The following is a 12,994-nucleotide window of genomic DNA, read 5'->3' as shown; positions in this document are numbered from 1 at the left end:
AAAAAAAAAAAAAAAAAAGACCTAAAAGCATAAAAATCCTAGTTAAAAAACCTAGGCAATAGCATTCAGGACACAGGCATGGGCAAAGACTTCATGACTAAAACACCAAAAGCAATGGCAACAAAAGCCAAAATTGACAAATGGAATCTAATTAAACTAGAGGGCTTCCGCACAGCAAAAGAAACTTTTATCATCATAGTGAACACGCAACCTACAGAATGGAAGAAAATTTTTGCAATCTATCCATCTGACAAAGGGTTAATATACAGAATCTATGAAGAACTTAACCAAATTTACAAGAAAAAATCAAACAACCCCATCAAAAAGTGGGCAAAGGATATGGACAGACAATTCTCAAAAGAAGACATGTATGCAGTCAACAAACATATGAAAAAAAGGTCATCATCACTGGTCATTAGAGAAATGCAAATCAAAACCACAATGTGATACCATCTCACGCCAGTTAGAATGGCAATCATTAAAAAGTCCGGAGACAACAGATGCTGGAGAGGATGTGGAGAAATAGGAGCACTTTTACTCTGTTGGTGGGAGTGTAAATTGGTTCAACCATTGTGGAAGATGGTGTGGCAATTCCTCAAGGATCTAGAACAAGAAATAGCATTTGACCCAGCCATCCCATTACTGGGTATATACCCAAAGGATGATAAATCATTCTACTATAAAGTCACATGCACACATATGTTTATTGCAGCACTATTCACAATAGCAAAGATTGGAACCAACCCAAATGCCCATCAGTTATAGACTGGATAAAGAAAATGCGGCACATACACACCATGGAATACTATGCAGTCATAAAAAAGGATGAATTCATGTCCTTTGCAGGGACATGGATGAAGCCGGAAACCATCATTCTCAGCAAACTAACGCAAGAGCAGAAAACCAAATACTGCATGTTCTCACTCAGAAGTGGAAGTTGAACAATGAGAACACATGAACACAGGGAGGGGAACATCACACACTGGAGCCTATCGTGGGGTGGGGGGCTGGGGGAGGGATAGCATTAGGAGAAATACCTAATGTAGATGACGTGTTGATGGGTGCAGCAAACCACCATGGCACGTGTATACCTATGTAACAAACCTGCACATTCTGTACACGTACCCCAGAACTTAAAGTATAATAAAATTTTTTAAAAAGTATGTCACTCCACCTCCCAAATTCAGAAGAAGCTCTTAGTCTCTCTAAATGTGTATGTCACTTTGAAGGGAGAAATTCAAAAGCCATAATCTTTTTTCTTTTTTGCAGTGGTTCTTTTTCATTTTCTTATTTTTTTAATTGACTAATACAAATTATATGTATATATTACATGATGTATTGAAATGTGTATACAGGGCTAGGCGCAGTGGCTTACACTTGTAATCCCAGCACTTAGGGAGGCCAAGGTGGACAGATCACTTGAGGTAGGAGTTCGAGACTAGCCTGGGCAACTTGGTGAAACCCCATCTCTACTGAAAATATACAACTGTTAGGCCAGGTTTGGTGGCCCATGCCTGTAATCCTAGCACTTTGGGAGGTCGAGGCAGGTGGATTGCCTGAGCTCAGGAGTCTGTGACCAGCCTGAGCAACACAGTGAAACCCTGTCTCTACTAAAATACAAAAAATTAGCTGGGCGTGGTGGCATGCACCTGTAATCCCAGTTACTCTGGAGGCTGAGACAGGAGAATCACTTGAGTCTGGGAGGTGGAGGTTGCAGTGAGCCCAGATAGCACCACTGCACTCCAGCCTGGGCAACAGAGTGAGACTCCATCTCAAAAAAAACAAAAAAAAAAACAAATGTCAGCTGCACATGGTAGTACACACCTGTACTCCTAGCTACTCGGGAGGCTAACATAGAAGACTTGCTTGAACCTGGGAGGCGGAGGTTGCAGTGAGCTAAGATTGCGCCACTGCACTCCAACCTGGGCAATAGGGTGAGACTCTGTCTCAAAAAAAAAAAAAGAAAAGACCGGTCAACCTCACCATTGTAATCAGGGAAGCAAAAATTTAAATCATGGTGAAATGCTGGTCCACACAGCCAAACTGGCAAAAATCACAGTCAAATATTAAGAAGCACTGAAATAATGTGATAAATGGGGACTCGTACCAAATGTCCATAAATAGACAATGAATAAATGGTGGTAATTTCACACAGTGAAATGCAAATTCATATATTAAATTTACAAAAGTGAATGTGTGCCAGGCACAGTGGTGCATGCCTGTAGTCCCAGCTACTCGATAGGCTGAGGCAGGAGGATGGCTTGAGCCTAGGAGTTCAAGGCCAGCCTAGTCAATGGACTAAGACCCGGTCTCTTTTTTCTTTTTATTTTTGAGACGGAGTTTCACTCTTGTTGCCCAGGTTGGAGTGCAATGGCGCGATTGCAGGTCACTGCAACCTCCACCTCCTGGGTTCAAGCGATTCTCCTGCCTCAGCCTCTCAAGTAGCTGGGATTACAGGTACACACCACCATGCCTGGCTAATTTTGTGTTTTTCTTAGAGACAGGATTTCATCATGTTGGCCAGGCTAGTCTCAAACTGCTGACCTCAGGTGATCAGCCTGTCTGGGCCTCCCAAAGGGGCTGGGATTACAGGTATGAGCCACAGCACCCATCCCAAGACCCTGTCTTTAAAAAAAAAAAAAGGTATAGCCAGGCATGGTGGTGCATGCCTGCAATCCCAGCTACTCGGGAGGCTCAGGCAGGAGACTTGCTTGAACCAAGGAGGTGGAGGGTGAGGTGAGCCGAGATCATGCCACTGCACTCCAGCCTGGGCAACAAGCAAAACTCCATCTCAAAAAAAAAAAGTAAATGTAGGTGACTCTTAAGGACTTAATATTGAATGGGAAAAGTGGGTTGCAGGTAATACATGTGTATGTAGAATTTTTAACTACACCAAACAACTGTAGTATTTTCTTTGTTGGCACTGGGGGGTAGGGGCTGGTGAGGGGATGGTGGTAGGGAAATGGTGTCTTGCTCTGTTGCCCAGGCTGGAGCGCAGTGGCACGTGGCGGGATCTCAGTTCACTGTGGCTTGGACATCCTGGGCCCACAAGATCCTCCCACCTCAGCCTCCCGGGTAGCTGGGACTACAGGCACACACCATCATGTCAGGCTAATTTTTGGATTTTTTTATAGGGACGAGGTCTCGCCATATTGCCCAGGCTGGTCTTGAACTCCTGGGCTCAAGTGATCCTCCCACCTTGGTCTTCCAAAGTTCTGGGATTACAGGCGTGAGCCACCATGAATGGCTAGTTTTACATACTATTTAGGGGCAAAATGCATTTGTAATAAATGTTTAGGGACAAAATACATTTGTAGTAAAAGCGTAAAATCAAGGACAGGAAGATTATATATTTGCCTCTGTGATTAGAGGAGGTACAAAGTGGACTTCAACTGTATCTGTAGTTAAAAACAAAGCTCACACAAATATGACAAAAAGGAAATATGGAAAGTGCAAATGTACCCCCTCAATTTCCCATGCAAATTGGAAAAATAGGAGAATACTATGTGCTATCCTATTTCCCCGTATGTGCAATATTTCATTTAAAAAAATGTACGTTGTATGCTGATTCAAGCAGCAGGAAAAAATATATAAATATACACACACATATAAAATATATATATACATTTAATACATAAATATATGTATATATACACACATATATAAATGTGTGTGTGTGTGTGTGTGTGTGTGTGTTGTCAACTGTGGGAAAGCCATTTGCCCAGAAATTAAAAACCAAAATCAGAGAAGTTCAACAGACCAAACAGGGCTAAGGATTTGGAATAAATAATGGCAGGTATGGTGTGGAGTTTTTATTAGCTGAAATTTCTAGCACGCAAATTTGTAAAACATAAGTAAGTCAATTTAAAAACAAATTTCTTAATTAAAATACTCAAAGGAAGAATATACAGCTGGCCTTTGAACAACATGGGTTTGAACCGCGTGGGTCTATCAGACATAGATTTTCTTCTGCCTCTGCCACCCAAGACAGACAGCAAGACCAACACCTTCTCTTTCTCTTCCGGAGCCTATTCAACATGAAGATGAGGAGGATGAAGAGCTTTATAATGATCCACTTCCACTTAATACATAGTAAATATATTTTTATCTTCCTTATGATGTTCTTAATAACATTTTCTTTTTTTTTTTTTTCTGTTTTTTGAGATGGAGTCTCCCTCTGTTGACCAGGCTGCAGTGCAGTGGTGCAATCTCGGCTCACTGCAACCTCCGCCTTCTGGGTTCAAGCAATTCTCCCGCCTCAGCCTCCCACGTAGCTGGGATTACAGGTACGCACCACCATGCCAGCTAATTTTTGTGTTTTTATTAGAGACAGGGTTTCGCCATATTGACCAGGCTGGTCTCCAACTCCTGACCTCAGGTGATCTGCGTGCCTTGGCCTCCCAAAGAGCTGGGATTATAGGCATAAGCCACTGTGCCCCAGATGATTTTCTTAATAACATTTTCTATTCCCCAGCTTACTTTATTGTAAGAATACAGTATATAGTACATATCACATATATTAAAAAAGTGATAGTTTATGTTGCCAGTACGGCTTCTGGTCCACAGTAGGCTATTGGCAGTTAAGCTTTTGGGGAGTCAAAAGTTCTATGTGGATTTCTGAATGTGTGAAGGGCTGATGGTTGATACCCCTAATCCCCATGTTGTTCAAGGGTCAACTGTACTTCAATTCCGAATTCAGTGCAGAAAAACTCTCAGGGCCAGGAAAATGCATTTTGATATAAAATTAAATGGATATTAAGCTCATGCCATAATTAACAACATAATTCTTTTTTCAAGAGTTGATAATATTCACTCCACACTGAACTCTCTAACACACTCTCCCAGGTACTAAAGCCAACAAATAGTTTTCATAATCTTTTTTGCTGGAGAACTAAAGATCCTATTTATGAGTTCACCAAAATCCAAGAAAATTTATAAATCTGGGGAAACAAAGAGCTGTGGATTCCTTTATTATTGTGGCTCAGTTTCTTGGAATGCAGTTTATCCTTACACTAGTAAGACTGGTTTATAACTGCAGATTCCAAAATGGAATTTGGTTAATGGGTAACTTTGAAGGGATGTCCTATAACGAGGGAGGCTGCCAAAAATGAGTACCCAATGCGAGTCCTTTGGAAAAATAAGTACAATACTCCTAGGAAGCCAGTATCTTTGAATGAATGGTCTAATAGTCTATATTAAACTATATTCATGAGAAAAGAACACAGGGAACACAGCTCTTTTTTTTTTAATCTCATGACATCAGTAGAGCATGTTAAACTAGGTTTAGCCTAAAGCTACCTCCTTCCATATCCTAAGTTTGGGCTAAAGGTTGCTCCATACAGAGTGAACTGTAACCTAACTAGATGTGTAAACAGACCACAACCTACTCTTGTGCCAATCACCAAGTCTCAGTCAATCACAGGAGGTCAATTGTTCAAATGTGTTCAAATAAGACAAACACCGAGCTATAACCAATCCTCCTGTTTCTGTACCTCATTTCCATTTTCTATATGTCACTTCCCTTTTCCTGTCCATCAATCTTTGACCATGCATTAGCTCCAGAGTCTCTCTGAATCTATTCTAGTTCAGGGGGCTGCCGAATTCACAAACAGTTCTTTGTTCAATTAAACTGTTAAATTTAATTTGTCTAAGGTTTTTCTTTTAACAAGCCTCATTCATGCTTACACTCTGAAATTCTTAAAAGAGTTCTAAATGTAAATGCAAAATCTCTGTGCATCATTTAATACTATAAAAAACTTAGCTTTTTTCTCCCATTTTGTATCATAAAAGTTTAAAACTTAAACAAAACCCTATAGTTCCATCAACCTAATAAATTGCTTCTAATCCTAGACATAAAGAAGATTCTATTAGCAAACAATATAAATTCTTCTCAATTATACACGAAACATTCTCCAGGATAGACCACATGTTAGTCCACAAAACAAGTCTTACCAAATTTAAGAAGACTGAATCATAACAAGTGTCCCTTCTGACCACATGGTATGAAACTAGAAATCAATAATAGGAGGAAACATGGAAAATTCACAAATATATGGAAATTAAACAACAAGCTCCTGAACAACCAATGGGTCAAAGAAGAAATTAAAAGGAAAATTTAAAATGTCCTGAGATAGACAAAAATGGAAACACAACATATCAAAACTTAAGGGATGCAGCAAAAGCAGTCGTGAGAAGAGGGAAGTCTATAGCAACAAATGCCCACTTTTTTTTAAAAAAAAAAAAAAAAAAAGGCGGCCTAATGCAGTGGCTCCCACCTGTAATTCCAGCACTTTGGGAGGCAGATGCAGGCAGATCACTTGAGGCCAGGAGTTTGAGACCAGCCTGGCCAACATGGTGAAACCTCGTCTCCACTAAATATAGAAAAATTAGCTGGGGTGTAGTGGCGCATGCCTATAGTCCCACCTACTTGGGAGGTGGAGGCAGAAGAATCGTTTGAATGCAGGAAGCAGAGGTTGCAATGAGCTGAGATCGCACCACTGCACTCCAGCCTGGATGACAGAGCGAGACTCCATCTCAAAAAAAAAAAAAGTATGATGTTATCTGTGGGCTTTTCATATATGGCTTTTATTGTGTTGAGGTACGTTCCTTCTATGCCTAATTGTTGAGAGTTTTTAATCATAAGAGGATACTGAATTTTGTTAAATGCTTTTTCTGCAACTACTGAGATGATCATGTGGTTTTTGTCCTTCATTTTGTCAATATGGTGTATCACACTTATTGATTTATGTATGTTGAACCATTCTCGTATCACAGGGATAAATCATGCTTGAACATGGTGAAAAAACTTTTTAATGTGCTGTTGAATTTGGTTTGCTAATGTTTTGTCAAGGATTTCTGCTTGTTTGTTTTGAGACAGAATGTCACTCTGTCACTCAGGCTAGAGTGCAGTGGCACGACTGAGGCTCACTGAAACCTCTGCCTCCCAGGTTCAAGTGATTCTCCTGCCTCAGCCTCCTAAGTAGCTGGGACCACAAGCATGCACCACCACACTTGGCTAATTTTTGTATTTTTAGTAGAGATGGGGTTTCACCATGTTGGCCAGGCTGGTCTCGAACTCCTGGCCTCAGGTGATCCACCCACCTTGGCTTCCCAAAGTGCTGGGATTACAGACATGAGCCACCACACCCAGCCTGGCTTGTAGGTTTCTGCCTTTGGCCTAAGGGCAGTGCTGGCCTTGTAAAATGAGTTTGGAAGTATTCCCTCCTCTTCAATTTTCAGGAAGAGTTTGAGAAGGGTTGATATTAGTTCTTCTTTAAATGTTTGGTATAAGGCCTGGCATGGGAGGCCAAGGAGGGCACTTTGGGAGGCCGAGGCAGGCAGATCACTTGAGGTCAGGGGTTCGAGACCAGCCTAGCCAACATGGTGAAACCCCATCTCTACTAAAAATACAAAAATTAGCTGGGTGTGGTAGTGCCCGACTGTAGTCCCAGCTGCTCGGGAGGCTGAGGCAGGAGAATCACTTGAACCCAGAGGTGGAGGTTGCAGTGAGCCACGATCATACCACTATACTCCAACCTGGACAACAGAGCAAGACTCTGTCTCAAAAAAGAAAAAAAAAAAAAACATACAAATATCAGTAGCATTTCTATACACTAAAAACTATCTGAAAGAGAAATTAATAGGAAAACAATCCCATTTACAATACCACCAAAAAAAAAAAAGTCAGGAGTAAATTTAACCAAAGAGATGAAAGACCTGTATACTGAGGACAATAAAAGATTGATAAAGAAATTGAAGATAAAAATAAATGGAATGATATCCTATGTTCATGGATTAGAAGAATATTGTTAAAATGTCTACACTACCCAAGAAAGCTACAGATTCTGTGTAATCTCAAGTTCCAATGCCAGTTTTCACAGAAATAGAAGAAAAAAATTCTAAAATTCAAGTGGAACCACAAAAGACCCCAAACAGCCAAAGCAATCTTGAGCAAAAAAAAAAAAAGCTGGAGGCATTATATTCCCTGAGTTCAAAACATGTTATAAAGTTGTTATAACAGCATGGTACTGGCATAAAAACACTCACACTGGAACAGGAGCACAGAAATAAACTGAACTATTTATGTTTAATTGATATTTTACAAAGGTACCAAGAACACACAATGGGGAAAGGACAGTTTCTTTATAAATTTTGGTAAAATTGGATATCCACATGCAGAAAACTGCAACTGGACCCTTATCTCACACCACATACAAAAATCAAATCAAAGCCAGGTGCAGCGGCTCACACCTGTAATCCTAGCACTGTAGGAGGCCGAGGTGGGCAGATCTCTTGAGCCCAGGAATTTGAGACCAGCCTGGGCAACATGGCAAAACCATCTCTACAAAAAATAAAAAAATTAGCAGGGTGTGGTGGTGTGCACCTGTAATCCCAGCTATCTGTGGGGATGAGGCAGGAGGACTGCTTGAACCTGGGAGGTTGAGGATGCAGTGAGCTGTGATTCTGCCACTGTACTCCAGCCTGGACAACAGTGAAACCCTGTCTCAAAAAAAAATAAAATAAAATAAAACTCAAGATGGATTAAAGACTTAAACATAAGACCTGAAACTGTAAAACTACTAGAAAAAAACATAGAAGAAAAGCTCCAGCATATTGGTCTGGGCAATGATTTCTTGAATAGGCCTTCAAAAGCATAAGCAACAAAAGCAAAAATAGACAAAATGGCTCATATCAAATTAAAAAGCTTCTGCACAGCAAAGGAAACTTTTAACAGAGTGCAGAGACAACCCAAGGATTGGGAAAAAATATTTTCAAACCATACATTAATAAAGGGGCTAGGCCAGGCCCAGTGGCTCACACCTGTAATCCCAGCACTTTGGAAGGGTGAGGTAGGCGCATAACTTTAGGGCAGGAGTTTCAGACCAGCCTGGCCAACATGGTGAAACCCCGTCTCTACTAAAATTACAAACATTAGCCAGGCATAGCGGTCCACATCTGTAATCCCAGTTACACGGGAGGCTGAGGCAGGAGAATCACTTGAACCCAGGAGGCGAAGGTTGCAGTGAGCAACTGCGCTCAAACCTGGGTGACAGAGTGAGACTTCGTCTCAAAAAAGAAAAAAAAAAAAAAGAAGAAGAAAAAAAAGAAAAGGGTCTAATATCCAAAATACATTAGGAACTCAATTCAATACCAAGATAACAAATAACCCAATTAATAAATGGGCAAAGGACCTGAAGAGACGTGTATCAAAAGAAGACATAAAAATGGCCAATAGATGTTTTTAAAAAACGCTCAACATCTCTAAGCATAGGGAAATGCAAATAAAATCATGAGCTATCACCTCACACCTGTCAGAAGGGCTACATCGAGGTTCCTCAAAAAAATAAAAATAGATTTACCTTATTATCCAGTAATCCCACTTCTGGGTATATATCCAATGGAATTGAAAGCAGTATGTTGAAGACATATCTGCACTTCCATGTTCATTTCAGCATTATTCACAATAGCCAAGACACAGAAGCCAACCTAAGTGTCCATCAACAAATGAGTGAATAAATAAAATGTGGTGCATATATACACAAAAGAATACTATTTAACCTCAAAAGAGAAGGAAATTGTGTCATTTGCAACAATATAGATGAATCTGGAGGACATGTTAAGTGAAATAAGCCAGACACAGAAAGACAAATATTGTATGATCTTATTTATATGTGGAATCTAAAAAAGTTGATCTCATAAAAACAAAGTAAAAAAATGATTACCAGAGGTGGGGTGGGTGTGTGAAGGGAATGGGGATAGAGGAGATGATGATCAAAGGGTACGAAGTTTCAGCTAGACTGGAAGAATACGGTTTAGTGATATGGATTATATTAATCTCATAAAAGTATTATAAGTTTATTTTCTAATTTTAAAAGATTCAAATGTTTAGTTAGAAATTTTTTTTTTTTTTTTTTTTTTTGAGATGAAATCTCACTCTGTTGCCTGGGCTGGAGTGCAGTGGTATGATCTCAGCTCACTGCAACCACTACCTCCTGAGTTCAAGCTGTTCTCCTGCCTCAGCCTCCCGAGTAGCTGAGATTACAGGCATGTGCCACCATGCCTGGCTAATTTTTGTATTTTCAGTAGAAACGGGGTTTTGTCATGTTGGCCAGGCTGGTCTTGAACTCCTGACTTCAAGTGATCCACCCACCTCAGCTTCCCAAAGTGCTGGGATTACAGGCATGAGCCACTGTGCCTCGCCAGAAATGTTTAAATAATATGAACTGTCACAGACTAGAAGATAATAGAATGTTCTTCATTAAAACAACAACAATAATAATATTGAAGCTGAGTGCAGTGACACTTGGCTCTAGTCTCAGCTACTCGGGAAGCTGAGGCAAAAGGATCACTTAAACCCAGGAGTTTGAATCCAGCCTGAGCAAAATAGCAAGACCCTGTTTTACATTGAATATTTATACTACAATCAGTAAACCTGGATGTAATATAAAGACCTCGGAATTTCAACTGTGGCCTGTCTCAGGTGAAAACTATCTCTAGGACTGAAACTATTCCTTCAGAGACAAAAATGCCTTCTGGGAAAAGATACCTGCTTTCTGAGGGAATATAATAAATACAATGTCAAGTACTCCATGATTCAGAGCAAATGTCTGGTTTTCATAGTAAACATTGGACCAACACTTGATTGCTGCCATGGTTTAGATGTGTCCCCACCCAAATCTCATCTTGAATTGTAATAATGCCCACGTGTCAAGGGCTGGGACAAGTGGAGATAATTGAATCATGGGGGGGTGGTTTCCTACATACTGTTCTCGTGGTAGTGAATATGTCTCACCAAATCTGATGGTTTTATAAGTAGGAGTTCCCCTGCACAAGCTCTCTTGCCTGGCGCCATGTAAGACATCACTTGGCTCCTTATTTGCCTTCAGCCACAATTGTGAGGTCTCCCCAGCCATGTGGAACTCTGAGTCAATTAAACCTCTTTCCTTTATAAATTACCCAGTCTCAGCTATGTCTTTATTAGCAGCGTGAGAACAGACAAATTGCCATTTTGGCATGTTTTAGGTGAGGGAATAGATTTCTCCTTTTGTCTTACACACAAAGGTTCTTAAAATGTCATTCCCACAGAGGCTTCATTATCAGCACTCCTATTGAAAGACCTTACCCATGACACATTCTAAATTTGGGTGGATTATGATAAAACAGAACTGATTTCACTCAGTACCACATAAAATACGCTCTTTCCTGTCTTTGATCCCCTCCAGCCTCAGGAACTATCACTTCCCATCTCCTGGTGGGCCCGTGAGGATGAGATTTGGGGAGTGTACCAATCCACCAACTGAGTGAATTAACACCTTATTCTCACGAATAAGCTCTGTAGCCCTCTACAGTGGGGTCGAAATTAATTACAAAATCTTTCAATATATTTTTATAAACACATGACTAACACATTAAAAGGTTCATAGGAAAAGTTTTAGACCAGGAGTGATGGCTCACACCTGTAATCCCAGCACTCTGGGAGGCTGAGACGGACGGCTCACGAGGTCAAGAGATGGAGACCATCCTGGCTAACACGGTGAAACCCCATCTCTACTAAAAATACAAAAAAATTAGCCGGGCGTGGTGGCGGGCGCCTGTAGTCCCAGCTACTGGGGAAGCTGAGGCAGGAGAATGGCGTGAACCTGGGAGGCGGAGCTTGCAGTGAGCCAAGATCTCGCCACTGCACTCCAGCCTGGGTGACAGAGAAAGACTCTGTCTCCAAAAAAAAAAAAAAAAAAAAAAAGTTTATAAGTTTTAGAATCAACAAGTCTTGAGTTTAAGATTTTTATGGACATATATCTTATGGACAAGTTACTTAACTGCCTGAGCCTGTTTCTTCATCTGTGAAGATGGAAATAACAATATTTACCTTGTTAGGATTGAATGTGCTCACTTTGAGATTACCTTAGCTGTTCTTTACTTGTTTTTCCTTTTGCACTTTCCACATGATACTGATAAATATTACATCTCTCTCTATCTACCTTTCCTATCCATGACAATTTATAATTCCATTTCTGGTTCAAGAGGGCTATAGAATTATTGTTATTGGATATGGATTATAAAATCTATAAATTGAGAAATTATTTTTATGGTCAGGATATATATAAATGGGGGTAGGGAAGAGAGAGGAAAAAAATTTACTCTGCTAAACTGCCTAAATAATGCCAAAGAAGGGCCCTGGCTAAAAATGTTGAGAATAAATTTGGGGCTGAAATTGTGCCCAAAGAAAAAATTATCCTTTAATACAAAATAAATCATCTGTTCAGGTGTCAGTCCCCACCCTGGACAGAGGGCTCAATGGCTAGAACCTTATTTCAGGTAATCATATATCACAACTATTAAGATAGAGCTGCTTACATAAAACAAAGAGGAGTTCAAGCCAAGTAACAGTGTCTTGAATGAGACAGAAATTTATCTTTCATACACTGGAAGTTCTGCAAGGAATGAAAAAAATAAAAATTAAAAAATTTCCTGGCTGGGTGCAGTGGCTCATGCCTGTAATCCCAGCGCTTTGGGAGGCCGAGGCAGGTAGATCACCTGAGGTCAGGAGTTCAAGACCAGCCTGGCCAACATGGTGAAATCCTATCTCCACTAAATACAAAAAATTAGCTAGGTGCAGTGGCACATGCCTGTAATCCCAGCTACTTGGGAGACTGAGACAGGAGAATTGCTTGAACCCGGGAGGTGAAGGTTGCAGTGAGCTGAGATTGCGCCACTGCACTCCAGCCTGGACAAGAGCGAAACTTTGTCCTTCCCTCCCCACCTGCCAAAAAAAAAAAAAAAAAAAAGAAATTTCCCTATCACATTAAAGTCCACAGGAAGGCTGTCCAGGACTGGCATGGTGGCTCCATAATCATGTGAGATCCAGGGTCCCCTCTCTCTTTCTGCTCCATCATCCTAACTACTGGCACTGATTCTCAAGATCACCTCATGGTCCAAGAGGGCTGGTGGCCCTCTAACCATCAAGTCTGTGACACAAGCCAAAAGAAGGAACAAC

Source organism: Rhinopithecus bieti, unplaced genomic scaffold, assembly GCF_001698545.2.
Source record: "Rhinopithecus bieti isolate Rb0 unplaced genomic scaffold, ASM169854v2 scaffold_15821, whole genome shotgun sequence".
NCBI classification, from domain to species: Eukaryota; Metazoa; Chordata; class Mammalia; order Primates; family Cercopithecidae; genus Rhinopithecus; species Rhinopithecus bieti.
Note: the sequence above shows the minus strand (reverse complement) of the source record.